Source organism: Myotis brandtii, unplaced genomic scaffold (genome assembly GCF_000412655.1).
Source record: "Myotis brandtii unplaced genomic scaffold, ASM41265v1 scaffold551, whole genome shotgun sequence".
NCBI classification, from domain to species: Eukaryota; Metazoa; Chordata; class Mammalia; order Chiroptera; family Vespertilionidae; genus Myotis; species Myotis brandtii.
The window spans coordinates 15532-26313 of NW_005370050.1; the positions used below are offsets into that span (position 1 = coordinate 15532).

The following is a 10782-nucleotide window of genomic DNA, read 5'->3' on the forward strand; positions in this document are numbered from 1 at the left end:
GCACCCTGTCACACACAGAGCTGCAGGGCGATCAGGGGGTTTGGGCGCTGCCCCCTGTCATGCTGATCCCGGTGCCGGGAGCCTCGCTGCTCCGCTGATCCCGGTGCTGGGAGGCCTATTACCCTTTTACTATATAGGATAGAGGCCTGGTGCATGGGTGGGGGCTGGCTGGTTTGCCCTGAAGGGTGTCCTGGATCAGGGTGGGGGTCCCCACTGGGGTGCCTGGCCAGTCTGGGTGAGGGGCTGAGGGCTGTTTTCCGGCTGGCGAGTGACTAAAGCTTCCAACCGCTCCTTGTTTTCTTCTCTTTTTTTTTTTTTTATTCTGGGCCAGCTTTAGCTCTGAGGCCTCGCTGCTGAAAACATAGATACAATGTTGCAGTCCGAGCCCGGCTGCATGGAAGCCCTTTTCTGGGGTTTTGTTTAGCTTCTTATTTGCAACATAGTATATAGTTGCTTAGAGTTGCAACTGAGAGGCTGGCAAGTTAGGCGGAGAACGTTGGAATCTGCAGCAAGCAAGCCTCGTGCTCGCTTCCGTGCCTGGCTGCCGGCCGCCATCTTGGCTGACAGTTAATTTGCATATACTCACTGATTAGCCAATGAAAAGGGTAGCGGTCGTACGCCAATTACCATGTTTCTCTTTTATTAGTGTAGATAGGCTGTGAACATGAATGAAGGAATGAATATAAGGCATTTCCCTGAGGGAAGTTTCTGGAACTTGCTCCTGGGTGACCTTGAGCCATCGCTGAGCTCCTCCAAGGTTTCCTTTGCTCTTGTGTGAAATGAGGGTTTGGAGCTGGTCACCCTCTCGGCCTCGTCAGCTCTGATCCTAGAGCAGCCATGGGCAAACTACGGCCCGCGGGCCGGATCCGGCCCATTTGAAATGAATAAAACTAAAAAAAAAAAAGACCGTACCTTTTTATGTAATGATGTTTACTTTGAATTTATATTAGTTCACACAAACACTCCATCCATGCTTTTGTTCCGGCCCTCCGGTCCAGTTTAAGAACCCATTGTGGCCCTCGAGTCAAAAAGTTTGCCCACCCCTGGACTAGAGCATGGCCCTGCCAGCCAGAGTCGTGCGATGAAACAGGACGCTCTCCTGTGCCAATCTGTTTTGTTCTGGCAGCGGGAGGGAAACCAGGTCAGTCCCTCAATGGGATGGACACCTCTGTGTATGGCCAGGTCTTCCTCCGTCTCAAGGTCATCCTGGTGCAGCTTAGGGGTCAGGCTCAGAGAGCAGGTGCTGCGCTTGGAAGATGGTCCTCAGCCGAGCTTTCCTGGGGGAGCCTGGCCTGACGGATTCCTAAGGAACCTGAGGAGGGGGTGTGGGGGCACCTCCTGGTTAAGGAAGAAGCCCCGCCCTGGGAAGAGATGCAGTGGGGGTGGGCCCATGGTTGGCGGGAGGCTCCTCAATGACAGGGCCTGTAGCAGGTGAGTGTGCATGCGTGTCTCCATGCTTGTGCATGTGTGTGCGTGCACGTGTGTCCATGCTTGTGCACATATGTATGTCAATGCATATCCATGCATGTGCCTGTACATGTGTGTGTGTGTGCCTGTGTATTGACATGCTTACTAATGATAATTTGGGAAAATAAAATGCCCCCACCCAGAGCTGTGCTGAGGACTAGAGCTGCCTGCCTCTCAGGCTCCTGCTGCTCTGGGCAGAGAAACAGGATGGCCACCATGATATTCAGCTGCAGAAAAAGTGTGTCCATATCTCCTTTTAATGCATTTAAAGTGTTTTATTGATTCTATAGAGGAAGGAAGGGAGAGGGATAGAGAGCAGAAACATTGATGGGCTGCCTCCTGCACGCCACCCACCGGGGATCAAGCCCGAAACCTGGCATGTGCCCTGACCAGGAATCAAACAGTGACCTCCTGTTTCATAGGTCATGCTCAACCACTGAGCCACACTAGCTGGGGACCAGTCCGTATCTTAAGTCTTATGTACTGAGCGAGATCTCTAGTCCCATTACACCTCTATTTAAAGAAAGTTTTCCATAAGCGCTGTGATGGGCTGAGTTGTAGCTCCCCTTCCAAATCCATATGCTGAGCCTGAACCCCTGCGACAGCTGGACTCAGAGCCACCTTCAGGGAGCCTGTTAAAGGTAAGTGAGCTCCTAGGGGTCCCCATCCCATGTGGGAAGAGGGAGAGCCGCCAGAGCGTTCTGTGTCTGTGCCTGTTGGGGAGGCTGCAGCCGGGCGCAGTGAGAAGGCAGCCATGTGCAAGTCAGGAAGAGAGACCCTCTACCCCCAGAAACCAGCTCTGCCGCTCCCCTGCCTCAGACCTGCAGCCTCGGGAGCGGTGAGGTAGCGGAGGTCTGTGCTCTAGCCCCATCCGTTTCTATATTGCATGGCAACCTGGGCTGATCGTTGCAGAAATGGCATCAGTGAATGCACGGCCACACAGCCACAGACTCCCAACCACAACGGGTAACAGCTCAGGCCTCTTCGGAAAGCAGCCCACACAGGCGCAGACCCACAGGTCAAACCCGTGCTGCGTAAGGCTCAACTGTACATGCACACCCTAAAATATCATCTGTATTTACCGAGGGCTCGTAATCAGAATATCAAATCCCCTCAAGATAGGTCTTATAAAACAAATTGGGGAGAAATGTATAAAAATATGTACAACTTTTAGAAAAAATGTGTTAAACTAAATACAATATTCTTGGAGAAGTGGAATTGAATGTACACATATTAAATGTAAGCATAGCATACAATTGTTCTTTGATGTTTTGTATGACCAGGCACGATGCCTTTTATCATGCAGATATTAACAAGAGTGTTTCCTGTAAGCAAAACTTGCCTGTGGGTGTAAAGTATGGCCTTTTTAACATGGAATACCGTAACAGCAACTTCAGTATAAGCGCAAATGCCGCCGTAAACAGTTTCAAAGCAAACGCTCTGAAAACGTGCTGTGTGCTCTGGTTCACTTTAGAATAAATCATAAGTGTTTTGAAACACCATCTCCGTGTTATTGCAAACAGGACAAGCCATGCTCTCAACCCTCATTGGCTCGATGCCTCTTTTATGACTTCGCTAAGAATGTGTTCATTAAACAGAATGTACATCCCAGACAAAGAGGACTCCTCTCTCGTCTGGATGATCACACCACGTGCCCTGGGATTTAAACAAACAACTAAGATGATCTGTTGTTTATGTGGAATAAGGGGAACTAGCTAACGTTTGTCTGGATGCGACCATGAAAACGTAGGGCACTGCAATTAAAAATGTATTAACTTGAGGGGGGAGGAGAGAGAGAGAGAGAGAGTGAGAGAGAGAGAGAGAGAGATTTGTGGGTTTGTTGTTCCTCTTACTTATGCATTCTTTGGTTGATTCTTGTATGTGTATTGACCCGGGATTGGGGATCGAACCTGCAACCTTGTGTATTGGGCCGATGCTCTAAACCAGCCGTGGGCAAACTATGGCCCGCGGGTCGTATCCGGCCCGTTTGAAATGAATAAAACTTAAAAAAAATAAAAGACCGTACCCTTTTATGTAATGATATTTACTTTGAATTTATATTAGTTCACACAAACACTCCATCCATGCTTTTGTTCCGGCCCTCCGGTCCAGTTTAAGAACCCATTGTGGCCCTCGAGTCAAAAAGTTTGCCCACCCCTGCTCTAAACACTGAGATACCCAGCCAGGGCCTAGATACTGCGACTTTAACAAAGGTAGTTCATGGATAGTTTTGTTGAGTTACTGAGTGGGTATACACATTCAGTGGCCCCCAAAGAGAGGAAGTCTGTACTGTATTCTTAGCCCTTACCCAATGGTGAGTAGAACATCACAAAGACTCTCTAACCCCAAGGACACTGACTGCACACATTTCCCATCTATGAGCCATGAGGGCGGGCTTCACGGAAGAAGACCGAGTTAGCAGGACCTGCAGCACAAGCTTCGCACAGGCAGGCTCAGCGAGGGGGACACCAGGCAACGAAGTCAACACGTTCACATGTTCTGGAAAAGAGAGATGGAAATTGTTTAGACAGCAGGGAAGCTGCGCTTCCTATCTCCTTTGATAGCGCAATTTTACGAAATTTCTCTCTATAAATTCTCTCCAAACCATTTTCAAATGGAAACAGCATTTCTCATGTTAACCCCAACAAGGCCCGCATCGACCCGTGCCGCTTCCCGTGGCCTTGTCTGTCTGCTGCCCTCACTCCTTCCCCACGGCTCACGGGAGGCTTCAGAGAACACAGCCCATCACAGCCCCGAGCGCCTGTCTGCAGCCGAGGCTTGTCCATGAACTTCCAATTCTCCCCTCGGCCGCCCCACAAGCACCTCACGCTTAAAACGTCCAATGCTCATTCCTTTCCTGTATTTTGTTGTAAAAACAAGAGAAAGCCCCAGATTCCAGTGCATCCTTTACCACCACAATCTCCGCTTCATAAAGCTCTGCACAGCCGGTGTGCACCGCCTGCTGCCTCTCTCCCTCCACACGGGCGGGGTGTGGGCTGTCTCCAGGCGCTGGGCATTGTTGCTGCAATAGCGCTGGGGGCAGCCCTGCACATGTGTCTGGTGTGTGTGTGTGTGTGTGTGCACGTGCTTGTGTCTGTGCACGTGCTTGTGTGTGTGCACCTGTGTGTGGGGGGGGGGCATCTCTGGGCAGTATATACAGGATGCCAATAAAATGCAAGTACAGCCCAGCCGTGTGGCTCAGTGGTTGAGCACCAACCTATGAACCAGGAGGTCACTGTTTGATTCCCGGTCAGGGCACATGCCTTGGTTGTGGGCTCAATCTCCAGTGTGGGATGTGCAGGAGGCAGCCGGTCCATGATTCTCTCACATCATTGATATTTCTCTCCCTCGCTCTCTCTCCCCTCTCCCTTCTTCTCTGAAATAAAAAATACATATTTTTAAAAATGCAAATACAACCATTATTTTTATTAAAAACACTAGAGGCCTGGTGCATGAAATTTGTGTGGGGTGAGGGGGAGGTCCCTCAGCCCAGCCTGCACCCTCTCCAATCCAGACATCCCTCTCGCAATCTGGGACTGCTGGCTCCTAACCACTCACCTGCCTGCCTGCCTGATCGCCCCTAACCTCTCTGCCTGCCTGCCTGGTTGTCCCTAACTGCTCCCCTGCCTGCCTGATCTCCCCTAACCTCTCTGCCTGCCTGCCTGATCACCCCTAACTTCTCCTTGCCTGCCTGATTGCCCCTAACTGCTCCCCTGCCTGCCTGGTTGCCCCTAACCATCTCTAACTGCCCTCCCCTGCCAGCCTGGTCACTCCTGTTGGCCTGGTTGCCCTTAACTGCCCTCCCCTTTTGGCCTGGTTGCCCCTAACTGCCCTCCCCTGCTGGCCTGGTAGTCCCCAACTGCTCTCCCCTGCTGGTCTGATCACCCCTAACTGCCTCTGCCTCAGCCCCCGCCACTGTGGCTTTGTCCGGAAGGACATTCAGATGGATATCCAGAAGATGTCTGGTCTGATTAGCATTTTACCCTTTTATTAGTATAGATTCCCTAATGGCCTCCCAGCTCTTGCTCTATTCAGTGGGCTTCCCAGTCCATCGCCAGCACAAACTCTTAGATCCTCAACCTCTGCTTGGAATCCTCCCTCCATGCTCTCTTTCTAACAGACACCTTAGTGCCTCTGAGCACCCTGCTGTACCTGTGCCCTTCCAGGGAGTGACTGCTGTTGTCCTCCCAGCCCCTCAGCCCCTGGGACCCGGATTGGTCAGCACCTTCCTTCTTCCTCATCCGGTTCAAGCCTTTAAACCACTGTGTCTTGATACACATGCCATCAGGTCCTATAACCCTGAACTGCTCCTGAGTTGTCTAGTCATGCGACCAGTTGGCATCGTCTAACCTCTTTCTGAGTTTAGGTCCTGGATCTTTGTGACTTTCTCCAGCAGTAACCACATGGTGATGTTTGGAGAATCCGATAAGGATATGGCTCAGACCTTCACATCCGGGGTCCTCAGACCCTTGAACTCATCTCAGCTCCCGCTGCGGGTCAACGTCTGATGGGGTTGTTGCTGGAACGGGAGCATCCTGGTTTTAGCATGTCTTTCCAATCAGCCCTCTCTGGGCCTTCTCTCACCTCCCTCTGACTCCTTCTCTCCCCAGATGCTCAGCCAGAGCCCTCCTGGGCACGGTGCCCTGGCTCTGGGACGCTGTCAGGCTCACGGCTTTAAGGAGCATCTCTATTTTGATCAGAATCCCATATTTATATCATTACATCTTCAATGCAGACATCGGTTCTAAACACTGCAATCTTGCCTCCCCCTGAGCAGTCACAGACATCCCCGGCTTTGCAGGTTCAAGGCCGACTCTTGACATTCACCCCAAACAATCTCTTCCTGCCACCCTCTTTCCATAATGTTCAATGCCTGTTTTTATCCTGTGGCTGAGGCAGAAAGGGATCCACTTTGATTTTTCTCTTTCATATCCACAACTGTTTCAGGACCAAGTGCTCCTGACTCGTCGGTTACAGTGGAGGGAGAAGCTGATGATGCCTCACATCAGCTCCGGTTGCTCTCACCTGGGCGACAGCAGCAGCCTGTCCAAAAGTGGGGTCCCAGGGACCCCCCTTGCCCCAGGAAGACCCTCCTGCACTCCAGTATAGGGAAGTTTGTGACGTATTTCATGACATATACATTTTCTGCGTAAAATTCTTAAACAGCTTTCACTCAGCCTAAAATCGCTGAAACTAACTGCACAGAACTCCATGCCACACAGGGGCACTCCTCTAGCCTGTCCCATCCTCTCCATCAGGTTAGCAGCTAACCGTTAGCTTGAATGTCAACCTTAATGTCCCTGCATAAGGAAAGATGTCCCTGTGTTAACATTGTAAACCCTTTGTTATATATACTTCACTTTTATAATATTTTTTTGAAAATATTTTTATTGATTTAAGGGGGAAAGAGAGATAGAAACATCAATTGTGAGAGAGAATCATTGATTGGCTGCCTTCTGCATGCCCCCCATCCCCACCCCCACTGGAGATAGAGCCTGCAACCCAGGCCTGTGGCCTGACCAGGAATTGAACCATGACCTCCTAGTTCACAGATCAATGCTCAACCACTGAGCTATGCTGGTTGGGCACTTTAATAATATTTTTATAATTATAATTAAATAATTGCTTTATTCTTTATTTGCCCTTTTTTCAATAAATTTAAGTTCCATGAAAAGCAGGACCGACCATGTTATTTTTCCTAAATATCCATTGATAACTTGTCAAGTTACCCCAATAACTATGGAATGTTTAAAAATGATATCCAATAATTATATGTTGAGTGAATTCATTTTATAGAAGGAGATCAATGCCTTATTTATAAATGCTACTTAAGTTTTTGACATATAATCAATGATTATTTTTTCTTTGCTGATGAATATTACAAGGCATCTCAGTAATATTGATTATCAAGGGTAATATCACTCATCAATTTATCACTTAAATTTGACAATACTTGCAATAAATTATGCATTTGTGTACATTGGTGTAAATTTCTTAAATGACCTATGAGTGGCAAGTTTTAACTTGTTAAATGATTGTTTCATCTAATGTGAATCTTAAAGTCGTCTCTTCCAGTTTTGCTTGTAAAGTATCAATGGTGGAATCTATCCAGAGATTGAAGCTGAGTGGCAGAGGGAAGCCATTTTTCTTTCAGAATTTACTCCCATCATATGCATTTGGTCAATGTCACAAATCATGCCTTGATTTACATTTATGTTTACTCTGATGTTATAAAGCTCATAATTTCTGAGATATGGCACATTATACTTTAGTAGAAATTATACGGTATTAACTCATACTCCTGTCATTCAAAATAAGCTATTTTCTTAGATTGCACATGAAAAAAAAATTCCCCGAGGATTCCTAATATGTATGCAATGTAGTCTCCAAAGTTAAAATTAAAAAAAAAAGATTGAACTAATGTAGCTTATGAAAAGGCTCTATAATATATGCTCTTACTGTCTCAAGAAAGAGAGAAAATATACACCAAGGCCATACTACTTACTGCAATCGACATGTTAATCATCTCCTATAGAGCATGGCCCTCATCTCTATGGGACACTTGCTTTTCCCACCCAGGATCCTAGGCAGGAAGACCTTCGCATCAATCTCCCAAGAGCAGCCGTGCCCATCCAGCCTGAACCCACTATAAAACATGTCTTTGCTATGAAATCTCTGCGCTAAGCAGAGCTGAAAATTCAGCTCAGGTTCGTGTGGGAGGGCAAATGGCTCTATTTGGTCTTGACCGAGTTTTAACAGATTCACTGAGGCTAGAAAATTGGGTAAAAGCTTACTGTTCCTGGATTCTGCACTTACTAATCTCCTTGATATTTATGGTGAAGGAAACACGTCCTAGACATTTCAGCCAAAGCTTCATCAGAGGTCAGTATCAGAAGAGACCTTGTAAATATTAATTGTAGGATAAACATTGTTCTGGAATAAATAAAATTAAAAGATAGCTTTCAGCCTGGCCAGTGTGGTTCAGTGGTTGAGTGTCAACCTATGAACCAGAAGGTCACTGTTTGATTCCCTGTCAGGACACATGCCCGAGTTGTGGGCTCGATCCCCAGTGGGGGGTGTGCAGGAGGCAGCCAATCCATGATTCTCTCTCATGATGTTTCTATCTCTGTCTCTCTCTCCCATTTCCTCTCTGAAATCAATAAAAACACATTTTAAAAAAAGATAACTTTCAAAAAATTAAGCCTGAAATATATATTATCCCTAAATAGATAAAATATCTAAAATTTAATAAAAGTATATCATGTTATTTTAAGAAAGCTTCACATTATTTTCTTACTTCACTGTATGAGTTATAATATACTAGAGGACCGGTGCACAAAATGCGTGCACTGGGCGGGGGGCTGTCCCTCAGCCCAGCCTGCGCCCTTTCCAATCTGGGTCCCCTCGGGGGTGTCCGACTGCCGGTTTAGGCCTGGTTTAGTCCCTCTCACAATCCGGGACTGCTGACTCCCAACCGCTCACCTGCTTGCCTGCCTGATTGCCCCTAACCGCTTCTGCCTGCCAGCCTGATCGATGCCTATCTGCTCCCCTGCTGGCCTGATTGCCCACAACTGCCCTCCCCTGCCTGCCTGGTCTTTCTCAACTGCCCTCCCCTGCAGGCCTGGTTGCCCCCAACTGCCCTCCCCTGCAGGCCTGATTGCCCCCAACTGCCCTCCCCTGCCAGCCATCTTGTCAGCCATCTTTGACCACATGGGGGCGGCCATCTTGTGTGAGGGTGTGACAGTCAAATTGCATATTACCTCTTTATTATATAGGATAATATTTTTAAACATGTAAATTGATTTTTTTTTATAGAGAGGCATGGAGAGAGAAACATGGATGTGAGAGAGAAACATCGATGGGTTGCCTCCCATATGTCCCTGACCATGGGTCCAGACCCACAACTGTTTTGGTGTATGGAACAGTGCTTCAACCAACAGAGCTACCCGCCAGGGTAATATATAATTTTATTTCTCTTTTTATAAAAAGTGTGCCAAACAGAACATCATAAGAGAAACAATGCTTTTTGTTATCTGCATTAAGGAAACGAATTAACACCTTTTGATGTTGGGAAATCCTGTTAGAAAATTTGATTTATTGAGTGGCCTTTGTGCATTGACCAAAGAACATGTTATAAAATAGATATAAAAATATAAAATAAAAGACCTATCAGCCAGTATCCAGACTTGCCTAAAATACATCCATGTGACTTTATGAATTACAGTTTACATACATTTACTATCACTTTCCTTTGCATTTTAAGCTGCCATATTAACTTACAGAGTGAAGAAAAGATTAGAATTTATGTGTCTATTTTTGAACTAAGTCTCCAAACAGGAATGGAAAGTTTTAACAAACTTAAAATACACAAAGAGATGAGCTACTGAGACATTCCTCTGGCCTACAGACTGCGTGTCCTTGGGGATCCAGGACAATGACATACAACAGTTTTGCTGACTCACAGGTTCATGTAGCGGCCCATGGAAATGCCGCATCAAGTTCAGGGCCATAACCCAGGATGGGTCTCAGGTCACACCAGATGGATGCAGCCGAGAAGTGCCGGGCCCACATCTCCCGCCGTCCAATATTTCACAGCCTAATTGTAATTGTGCATCATAAACAAGCACATGCTGGTGAAAGCTCCACCCACACTCCTCTGAACCTGGTCTGGCCTCCGGGCACTGCCTCAGAGGCTCCAGGGGCTCCAAGCTGGGCTGGGGCCCCCAACCTCTTTCCAGAAACAGGGCCAGCGACCTCCCCCCAACTTCCAATCACACCGGGGTGAGTTCTCTACAACATGGGGTTCCTTCCTGACTACCTGATACTGAAATAACGGGAACACTCTTACGTCCCATCTCTGAGCGATGCTTTCCCCTCTTCCATTGCCTTTTTCATCACTTGGGACATCAGAGGCTATTGTATTCATTGGGAGTCTCCCCGGCTACATTTTAATCCCCAGGAGATTTGCCCATTTGATTCACTACCGTGTCTCCACGCACCTCTGTCGTTCAGAGTGTTTGATTCAAACGTATACGTCGCACACACATTTGTCTTTATACTTTTGATCTCCAGGCTGCCCGTGTTTTAATGTAAACGGTTTGTTTAAAATCATAAGCGCGTTGTCTTACACTTTATAGTGATAAGTTAGATCATTTTAATGGGACTGATTTGTGTGAGTGCTCTGGGAAAGAGCTCTCATTTTCCCAAAATTGTCTCAGCGCCGTTGTTTTCATGGACTCTTCCTTCCATGCCTTCCAGAAAACCAGCCATCGTCCCGTGCCCCAGAGTAAATGCATAGAATCACTAGTTCATCAA

General features: G+C 47.4%; 1 long non-coding RNA gene across 1 annotated transcript in view; it reads right to left on the reverse strand.

The window, feature by feature from the left end:
- The window catches only part of LOC106728177, an 11573-nt gene extending 5870 nt beyond the window's left edge, over positions 1-5703 (reverse strand). The window contains exons 1-2 of the long non-coding RNA XR_001364449.1: positions 5693-5703; positions 2362-2366 (exon numbers count right to left, since the gene is read on the reverse strand). This is a non-coding gene — a long non-coding RNA (uncharacterized LOC106728177). The remainder of the gene's footprint in view (positions 1-2361; positions 2367-5692) is intronic.
- Between the last annotated feature and the right edge of the window lie 5079 nt (positions 5704-10782).